We start from the raw sequence: 10,650 nt of genomic DNA on the forward strand, positions 1-10,650 counted from the left end.
TCTGGGAGGCTTCTTGCTGTCTGCTGACATTAAAATAATGGAGGTGCCGAGCGCCCGAGGCAGAAAGGTCCATAAAAGTCCACAAAAAACGTGTCAATATTCCTCCATACTGCTCGTCCAATGTATTCCAAGTGTCCTGAGTGGGTAGCATCCAGAATTTACTCGAAACAAAGTCATTTAGAATGTTTTTAAAGCATTAACAGTAGTGTATAGGATTTCCTGAAAGCGCGCACATGCACGATCACGACGCTACGGAAGCCGGCAGACCAAACCAGATGAAAGTGCGCATTCAGCGTCTGCTCTGCCGATAATGCAAGCGTAGAAGAAGAAATGTGCTGTTTACCTGTGCAAAGAAAGAAACAACGAAAGAAAAATGTCTGAGGACTTCAGTGTTGAGGAAGAGCATGAGTTCTTTGCCGAGCTGAATGCGCTGGTTTGGTCTGCCGGCTTCCGTAGCGTCGTGATCGCGCAGGTGCGCGTTTTCAGGAAATCCTATACACTACTGTTTATGCTCTAAAAACATTCTAAATGACTTCGTTTCGAGTAAATTCTGGATGCTACCCACTCAGGACACTTGGAATACATTGGACGAGCAGTATGGAGGAATATTGACACGTTTTTTGTGGACTTTTATGGACCTTTCTGTCTCGGGCACCGTAGACCTCCATTATTTGAATGTCAGCAGACAGCAAGAAGCCTCCCGGATCTCCAGATGCATTTGAGATATCAAAAAAGTACTCCAGAGTGTTGTTCAGTATGGGGGGTGAGTAGAAAATGAAGGCTAATCATGTTTTGGGTGTACTATTCCTTTAAGCTTCCATTACTATTAGTGACGTGACTGGACCCCAAATTAACCAATATGCTATTTCTATAGACCTCATTTAAAGTGGTGTCTGAGCTGCAAGTGTCGGAAGGACACAAACACACCTGAATTTGCCAACTGTGGGACATTTTTTATATTTTATTCTATTAGTATCTATTAACAGACAAAATACACATTGAAGTAAGACAAAAAGAAGAATTGAAGAATTGAAGTGGTTCCTGACCAGACAGTTGCCTGACTTCATGGCCAGAGATGGAATACTGCTTACAATCCTAAAGGTGCTTCACAGCTGTGGAGCTCCTAGGAAGGATGAATCACAAAAACTGTAAAGGCAAAGCACTGAGACAGACCTCCACCTTTTCTGGGGATCCCTCATCACATAAGGAAGCACAGCGGTACTGAAGATATAATACTCAACGAAATTCTAATGATGATATGCACTGGAACAGACACGGTTACTGATAGGTTCTTTGGATCTATCTCTTTTTTTTTTCTTTCCAAATTTTGTTTTAGTAATTATTTAAAAACAATAAGGTGATAGCTTCACTGGTATTGAGATAGTACTGAGTGAAGCCACATATCATATCGCCACATTCTTCCACAAAAAAAATTATTCAAGCTTAAATTCTTAATTATTTGTTGTTGTTTTTCCAGTGATGCACAACGAATAATTATTTCAAAGAATCACTTGTCTAAAACAAATACAGAAAAAAAAAGCAATGAAATAAGAGAAAAATGTCAGCTGCATTTTCACCTCAACAAAACGGACATTTTCTCAGCAGGCAGCATGCATGGTACAAGATGATACTGACACAGGAGACATTTATGACCAGCTATCACTGTTACAGATGTGCTGTAACTGTGCTGACACACAATGGAACCGGGGAGGCTATAAATTGCTTTTTATGTATCCCAGAGGAGTGCATGCAGTGAGGCAATGGCTGCCTCATGTAAGTGGGGTCATACTAAGAACTCTGCAGTGAACCAAATGTCTGGTTAAGACCTCAGAAGCACCTGGATAAGCACAGATCTTATACGAGGCATGCTCTATCATAACAGTATAACAGGAAGCCCATAAAATCTGATTAGATTTTTATCTTTTGAAAACGTGTAAAAGAAATTCAGTATCAGATTGGAAGAAAGAGAGGTGCCTTTGTTCAGGAGTATAACATTATGCAGATGCTGTTATTATAACATCAATGTGTGCAATGTTGTGATCACATGGAAGATTTGTTGGGTTATTATATTTTAAGCATCATGCATTCCTGCCCTGGTTGTCAGTGATATATTCGTCTATTAGCATAAACTCATGCTGCCCTAGATGCCCTGTGTTATAATACAATGCAAAGTTTACCTTGCACAAGATATAAAAGAAAGAGAAGATCAGAAGAAATGTGGGTCAGTGGAAACTGATGCTATTTTCACAATATTCAAAAATGTTTTCAAACTGCGTGTTTTCCTGCATAGGTGTCAAAAATACTGATGTTCTTAACGTAAGTAAAAGTATAGATACATTTGTGGGAAAATGTTCTGGTAAAAGTACCGACTGGGCTGCTTTACTTAACCCTTTAAAACCAAGTTTATCATTTGATACAGGCCTTTTAGAGACCTCAACATCATTAGTGGGATATTTTGTTCTTGAAAACCCTGCTTTAGACAATCACGCACATGTAGGGAACAGAAAATCTAGGACAACTTGCATGGAAATACCTAGTGTATCACAAATAATTCTGCAATTAATGGTTATTTTGCAAATCTGTCGATTATTTTTTAAATTAACCAATTAATAAACAGATAAACAAAGATTCTTTAAGAAAAACTTTATGAAATTAAACCAGGTGAAACTCAAACGTTTCCACTTGAGGGGTTCTGGATACAGCAGATTGACAGAAGAATTTTTTTTTATCTTAAAGGAAAAGTCCGGTCAGCAAGGAATTATCAGTGGATCATTATCTATACCTAAAACTAATATGTTCGTAGTGATTTATTGAATTTAGTCTTATTTAGTAAAAAACAAAAATAATATTTTTCATTGCCATCACTGAGTCGGGGAGCAGCCATTTTTGTCCAGATATAGTAACACCTCACTCCTGACATCTTCCCGCAGTGACGTCACGGTGTGGTAAGCCTAGCACCATTCTCCCCGCTTTACAAGCAGAATCAATGGGAACTACTAGACACAAATATTGAAGATTTCCAGAGGTCTTCAATTCAATTCAGTTTATTTCTACAGCACCAATTCACAACACACATCATCTCAAGGCACTTTACAGTTCACCAGATCATCCAGTCAAACTGATTCAAAGTTTTCTAAGGAAAACCAGTTGATTGCATCGACTCATTGACTCGAAGGCAATCCCTCACACTAAGCATGCTTGTAGCGACAGTGGAGAGGAAATTCACTTTACTTTACCATTGAAATTCAGCAGAGCTACAGGTGCTGGTCATAAAATTAGAATATCATGAAAAAGTAGATTGATTTCAGTAATTCCATTTAAAAAGTGAAACTTGTATATTATATTCATACATTACATACAAACTCATATATTTCAGATGTTTATTTTGTTTAATTTTGATGATTACAAATGACAACAAATGAAAATCTCAAATTCATCATATCAGAAAATTTGAATATTACTGAAGACCAATAAAAACAAAGGATTTATAGAAATGTTGGCCAACTGAAAAGTATGAACATGAAAAGTATGAGCATGTACAGCACTCAGTATTTAGTTGGGCCTCCTTTGGCCTGTATTACTGCAGCAATGCGGCGTGGCATGGAGTCGATCAGTCTGTGGCACTGCTCAGGTGTTATGATAGCCCAGGTTGCTCTAATAGTGGCTTTTAGCTCTTCTGAATTGTTGGGTCTGGTGTATTGCATCTTCTTCTTCACAATACCCCATAGATTTTCTATGGGGTTAAGGTCAGGAGAGTTTGCTGGCCAATTAAGAACAGGGATACCATGGTCCTTCAACCAGGTACTGGTAGCTTTGGCACTGTGTGCAGGTGCCAAGTCCTGTTGGAAAATGAAATCTGCATCTCCAAAAAGTTGGTCAGCTGCAGGAAGCATGAAGTGCTCTAAAACTTCCTGGTATGTGGCTGCGTTGACCCTGGACCTCAGAAAACACAATGGACCAACACCAGCAGATGACATGGCACCCCAAACCATCACTGACTGTGGAAACTTTACACTGGACTTCAAGCAACGTGGATGAAGTGCCTCTCTTCTTTTCCTCCAGACTCTGGGACCTTGATTTCCAAAGGAAATGCAAAATTTACTTTCATCAGAGAACATGACTTTGGACCACTCACCAGCAGTCCAGTCCTGTTTCTCTTTAGCCCAGGCAAGACGCTTCTGACGCTGTCTGTGGTTCAAGAGTGGCTTGACACAAGGAATGCGACAGCAGAAACCCATGTCTTTCATACGTCTGTGTGTGGTGGTTCTTGAAGCACTCACTCCAGCTGCAGTCCACTCTTTGTGAATCTCCCCCACATTTTTGAATGGGTTTTGTTTCACAATCCTCTCCAGGGTGCGGTTATCTCTCTTGCTTGTACACTTTTTTCGACCACATCTTTTCCTTCCCTTCGCCTCTCTATTAATGTGCTTGGACACTGAGCTCTGTGAACAGCCAGCCTCTTTAGCGATGACCTTTTGTGTCTTGCCCTCCTTGTGCAAGGTGTCGATGGTCGTCTTTTGGACAACTGTCAAGTCAGCAGTCTTCCCCATGATTGTGTAGCCTATAGAACTAGACTGAAAGACCATTTAAAGGCTTTTGCAGGTGGTTTGAGTTAATTAGCTGATTAGAGTGTGGCACCAGGGGCCATCAATTTTGAACCTTTTCACAATATTCTAATTTTCTGATATGATGAATTTGAGATTTTCATTTGTTGTCATTTGTAATCATCAAAATTAAACAAAATAAACATCTGAAATATATGAGTTTGTATGTAATGTATGAATATAATATACAAGTTTCACTTTTTAAATGGAATTACTGAAATCAATCTACTTTTTCATGATATTCTAATTTTATGACCAGCACCTGTATAGTTAAACTGACAATGTGCATGGCAGTTGGATGTTGTGATACATCGGGTAAAACTGAAAAGAACATTTGTTATTTCACCTTTCCGATTCACCAATCCTATCCAGTTTGTTGTTCAATTGCCAACTTAAAGAGGGAGGATTTGCCATCGAACTTCTGGCCGGAGAAAAAAAACATGTAATATGTAGGCAACATTTGGAAGAAGAATGTTTTCAAGATGACTTGGATAATACTGCGTTGGGACAAACATCAGATACAGCACCGGGACTTGATCAACAGCCGATACCACACCGTGACGTCACAAACCGGTAGGTGGCAGTAGTGTTCTTTGACAAACATGGATGTCTCCATTCAAATGAAAATGACTCTTGATTAAAAACACTTATCATTTATTGAACAGTATGTACTAATTTCATATTTAAAGTACTTTCAGAAGTTTGTATTCTGCAACGGCACATTTTCTTTAAATGCAAAATGTTGACATATTTTTTACAATCTTGCCTTAATTATTGCTTTAAGTGGGTCGCTCTGTCAGCTAAAGGCATGTTTAGATTCTCTATACTCGAGTTAATGACTAATCAATTACTAAATTAGTTGACGATTATTTCAAAAATCTATTATTCCAATTAATTGTTTCAGCGCTAAAAATTATACAAACATTGTTTCTAATTTAATTTTTTTTTATTTAATTTTTCAAGTTTCATTAAGTAAAAGTGAAGAAGTACAGGTTTTACATTATACTTAAGTACAAAAGAAAAATTTGGTATTTGTGTCAAATGATACAAATAAATTTTAAAGGTTGTATACTTTAGAAAAATATTTTAAAGTAAAGAAAATAGGTTGATAATACTCTTCCTCATCGTGTTGGTAAACAGAATATTACAAAAAATAGAAGTTTTTCTCTAAATTAAGATTTGAAAGAGCATCATATACAGGTGCTGGTCATAAAATTAGAATATCATGAAAAAGTAGATTGATTTCAGTAATTCCATTTAAAAAGTGAAACTTGTATATTATATTCATACATTACATACAAACTCATATATTTCAGATGTTTATTTTGTTTAATTTTGATGATTACAAATGACAACAAATGAAAATCTCAAATTCATCATATCAGAAAATTAGAATATTGTGAAAAGGTTCAAAATTGATGGCCCCTGGTGCCACACTCTAATCAGCTAATTAACTCAAACCACCTGCAAAAGCCTTTAAATGGTCTTTCAGTCTAGTTCTATAGGCTACACAATCATGGGGAAGACTGCTGACTTGACAGTTGTCCAAAAGACGACCATCGACACCTTGCACAAGGAGGGCAAGACACAAAAGGTCATCGCTAAAGAGGCTGGCTGTTCACAGAGCTCAGTGTCCAAGCACATTAATAGAGAGGCGAAGGGAAGGAAAAGATGTGGTCGAAAAAAGTGTACAAGCAAGAGAGATAACCGCACCCTGGAGAGGATTGTGAAACAAAACCCATTCAAAAATGTGGGGGAGATTCACAAAGAGTGGACTGCAGCTGGAGTGAGTGCTTCAAGAACCACCACACACAGACGTATGAAAGACATGGGTTTCTGCTGTCGCATTCCTTGTGTCAAGCCACTCTTGAACCACAGACAGCGTCAGAAGCGTCTTGCCTGGGCTAAAGAGAAACAGGACTGGACTGCTGGTGAGTGGTCCAAAGTCATGTTCTCTGATGAAAGTAAATTTTGCATTTCCTTTGGAAATCAAGGTCCCAGAGTCTGGAGGAAAAGAAGAGAGGCACTTCATCCACGTTGCTTGAAGTCCAGTGTAAAGTTTCCACAGTCAGTGATGGTTTGGGGTGCCATGTCATCTGCTGGTGTTGGTCCATTGTGTTTTCTGAGGTCCAGGGTCAACGCAGCCACATACCAGGAAGTTTTAGAGCACTTCATGCTTCCTGCAGCTGACCAACTTTTTGGAGATGCAGATTTCATTTTCCAACAGGACTTGGCACCTGCACACAGTGCCAAAGCTACCAGTACCTGGTTGAAGGACCATGGTATCCCTGTTCTTAATTGGCCAGCAAACTCTCCTGACCTTAACCCCATAGAAAATCTATGGGGTATTGTGAAGAAGAAGATGCAATACACCAGACCCAACAATTCAGAAGAGCTAAAAGCCACTATTAGAGCAACCTGGGCTATCATAACACCTGAGCAGTGCCACAGACTGATCGACTCCATGCCACGCCGCATTGCTGCAGTAATACAGGCCAAAGGAGGCCCAACTAAATACTGAGTGCTGTACATGCTCATACTTTTCATGTTCATACTTTTCAGTTGGCCAACATTTCTATAAATCCTTTGTTTTTATTGGTCTTCAGTAATATTCTAATTTTCTGATATGATGAATTTGAGATTTTCATTTGTTGTCATTTGTAATCATCAAAATTAAACAAAATAAACATCTGAAATATATGAGTTTGTATGTAATGTATGAATATAATATACAAGTTTCACTTTTTAAATGGAATTACTGAAATCAATCTACTTTTTCATGATATTCTAATTTTATGACCAGCACCTGTAGATTGAACTGAACAGAAATCCTGCATCAGTAGCTAAATCCGTATAGTGTTCTGCTATTTATCACATTAAAGCTGCAAATAGCATTAAAATGAAAAGTTGAAACATAACAAACGTGTACATTTAAAATCAAACAAACAGGAAACTATCATACAACCTGATAACTCATCTGCAATGTTCTCTGGACTCCAACTGGACAGACCCCCCTGAGTTGTAGAAGTTATACCATTCCTTCATTAAAAGAACATAATAACTGCAAAGCAGATTAGGGTACATTCAAGAACAAAAAGCGGACTGATGGACTGACATTACTCTTAACCGCAAAAGCCCAACACTTGCAATGGTGAAACAAAAGCTACGTCTACTATATAAACAGAAAATTTGTTTAATCTATAAAAACTATTTATTCCTGCCTGGTATTCTCTCAAAAAGAGTGTAACAACATGTGATTTAAGGTGGAGTAATATGACTCTAGATACATTTAAAATGACCTTACAGTAAATCCTCTACAATATTTCACCAAAACCGACTGAAGCAGAAACATCTTATCTCGCTTCCTGCACTGAAGGCTATCCACAAAGCACAGCCGGCAGGTCAGGCAGGGATAAAACCCAGACACAGGTTGAGCTCAGCCCAAACACTAAATTATGATTGCTCCTGTCCATAATAAAACACAACAGAACCATGCACTGTGCCCTCACTGACACAGACACATAAATTAAGAGGCTGTAGCTGGCTCTCGTTATGTATACATTCGTTAAAGCCATTCTGTTTAAGATTCTCCTGACACACAGGAACTCACTTCCCGTCAGCTTAAATGTTGGTGGCTCTGGTTTGTGGACGGGCCCCTTTCTCTCTGTGTAGTCGCTAATTTCATTGTCATTTTAACTGCACTTTAAAATAAATAAATAAATAAATAAATAAAAACGAGTTCCTCTTCCTGCTGTGAGCAGCAGGGGAAAATATAATCTATCTTCAGTGCTGAGGAATGTTTACTGAGGCAGTGAAATAAGAGAAACAAACAGTAGGCCACTGAAATCAATAAATAATTTCCTATCAAATGGTATCTCATCAGATTCAGCTGTGGTTTTGGAGGACACTAGCAAAACTCATCTTCTAAGTTTACATTTGTGCTTATGAAGATGGCTGTTGCAAGAATGAAGGTGATTTATGATGGAGAGATGGGCTACATTCAAGGTAATAGAATCTCATCATTCAATATAATGTGCTATATACTGTACAGCTCATCCGACACATTTTCTTATTGATTTAAATTTATAGGGATGGGTGTTTATTTTGCTGCAAATATGTATCATAAATAATAGTTTTAAAAATTACCCCTTCTGCAATGGTCAGACGAGATTCCATTCAAAAGTGTTTAAATGTAATTAATATCTCCTCTTAACTCTAAAATTAGAGCATGTGATAACGAAGAGTTCCCTCTTGTGGCCATTAAACTGCATTACAACCTCATTTAACCCAGCTTTTAGAATGAATCAGCAGGAAGCTTTCAGCAATATCAGCATTTTCAGCTAAATGCAAGCTTCAAAGTTAAACCACCTACTTATTTTTAAATCAATCACTTTAATTTTAAATAAAATCTAAGAAGGTGATTTTTATAAAGTCAAGAGAAAAGTAGGCGTTGAATGCATTATTCATAGACCAGTAAATGGCATGTCACAGGTATCATGTTGCATTGCTGATACTCTCCTTTACCTGAACTAGGGTGAACTGAAGAACATATTACACGCTCATTGTTCTGTAGGTGGAGGGTTCCTCTGACCATCCTAGCCTGGACTGTGTCCAGCATAAAAACGCCAGTCTAGCACACACCCGAGCAAATTGTTACCCAGGCTTAGGAGGGAGGGGGGGGCTACATGAGCGTGATAGGTCGCAGTGACAAGCATTCTAATCAGCCAGGCAGGCAATGAATGAAACTCTCAAGTCCATAATCATTTAAAGAGACGGGACGATCATGAATGGGCAAAAAAAGAAAAAAATGCAATGGACCACCTTCATCATCTACTGACACCGCATATATCATGAATTATGTGCCCATTTAAGAGAAAATAAAAAGCATAAGCTTTAAGAAACAATTAAGAATGACAAGTGCTTGTTTTCACATGCCCCGACAACAGCGTGCACATGGCGAATTACATTTTAATGAGTTCTAATTTTAGGAAGCGCGTCTGTAATAATAATAGACTCCATTAATATTTATGTTCCTTTGATGTTCAGCAATACAAGGAAAACAATCAGATTACTGTAAAAATCCAGAGAAATGGCTGTCTGTCAGAGCTACATCCCAGAGTCTCTCTATGACCTAAATAAACCTAACATTTTTTTTTATTTTGATAGACGACGCCTGCTCTCTGACATAACACACGCGCACACAGTGCAGTAGGTGGTTTCTACAGCTTAAAATAACCGCAATAAGAAAGAAAAAGGCAACAGCTGTTATAATTGAACGTTTTTTGACGGGCAGATTTACTTAAAGAAAATAACAGTACAAACCCCCTCGAAAAAAAAGCTGAAATGGTCGAATATGAGAATTAAAAGGGCGCGATGTTCACTGATCTTACCCATTGTAGCACTGATGGAAGGGACTATGTCTGCGCAGAAAGATCGCTGTTTATAGGTCCTTGCTCCTGCAGCCCCTGCAGCTCCCGCTTCCAGAGAAGGAGCCGCTCCGACCTTCAGGACCGCGGACAGCTCCCGTCGCCTTCTTCCTGTTACGGAAGGTTAAACTACAATCGATCAGACTAAAAGCTGCATTTTTTTCTGCGTTAAAGCGCGTCTAGGTCAGGGGTAAATGTTATGGGATGACAAAAAAAAAAAAAAGTTCAATAAATCTGAATCTAAACGTCCAAGCCGGTAGGTCCCGGTACAAAACGCGAGTGCACAGCTCAGTGTCTCTGTGCTGCTGGAAGCCCAACAGCTTTGCGGGATTTGATAACAGCCCCTGTTGTAGCGGACGTGTCTCCACTCAGTCCTCTCACTCCAACACAGGCATGCAAACGCGTTTGGCGGCGGAACGCAGTCTGCCGCCGTGTCATTTCATCACAGAAACGTTTAGCACGATTACGGAGTCAGTCTGTGCTGTTAAATCTCATTTTCCGAAAGAAAGAAAGAAAGAAAGAAAGAAAGAAAGAAAGAAAGAAAGAAAGAAAGAAAGAAAGAAAGAAAGAAAGAAAGAAAGAAAGAAAGAAAGAAAGAAAGAAAGAAAGAAAGAAAGAAA

The 10,650-nt window shown here is 38.6% G+C and overlaps 1 protein-coding gene across 26 annotated transcripts in view; it reads right to left on the bottom strand.

The window, feature by feature from the left end:
• The window catches only part of rims2a (regulating synaptic membrane exocytosis 2a), a 192,865-nt gene extending 182,770 nt beyond the window's left edge, over nt 1–10,095 (bottom strand). For 6 of the 26 annotated variants that reach the window (XM_038275113.1, XM_038275110.1, XM_038275111.1 and 3 more), the window contains exon 1: nt 9,995–10,092. The gene's annotated coding sequence lies outside the window, so the exon portion shown is untranslated. Of the gene's footprint in view, nt 1–9,994 lie in introns of all 26 variants that reach the window. The other 20 variants (XM_038275132.1, XM_038275124.1, XM_038275122.1 and 17 more) reach the window with 13 other exon arrangements.
• Nucleotides 10,096–10,650: the final 555 nt, after the last annotated feature.

This window comes from Cyprinodon tularosa, unplaced genomic scaffold (assembly GCF_016077235.1).
Source record: "Cyprinodon tularosa strain WSP-4 unplaced genomic scaffold, ASM1607723v1 ctg941, whole genome shotgun sequence".
In the NCBI taxonomy this organism is placed as follows: domain Eukaryota; kingdom Metazoa; phylum Chordata; class Actinopteri; order Cyprinodontiformes; family Cyprinodontidae; genus Cyprinodon; species Cyprinodon tularosa.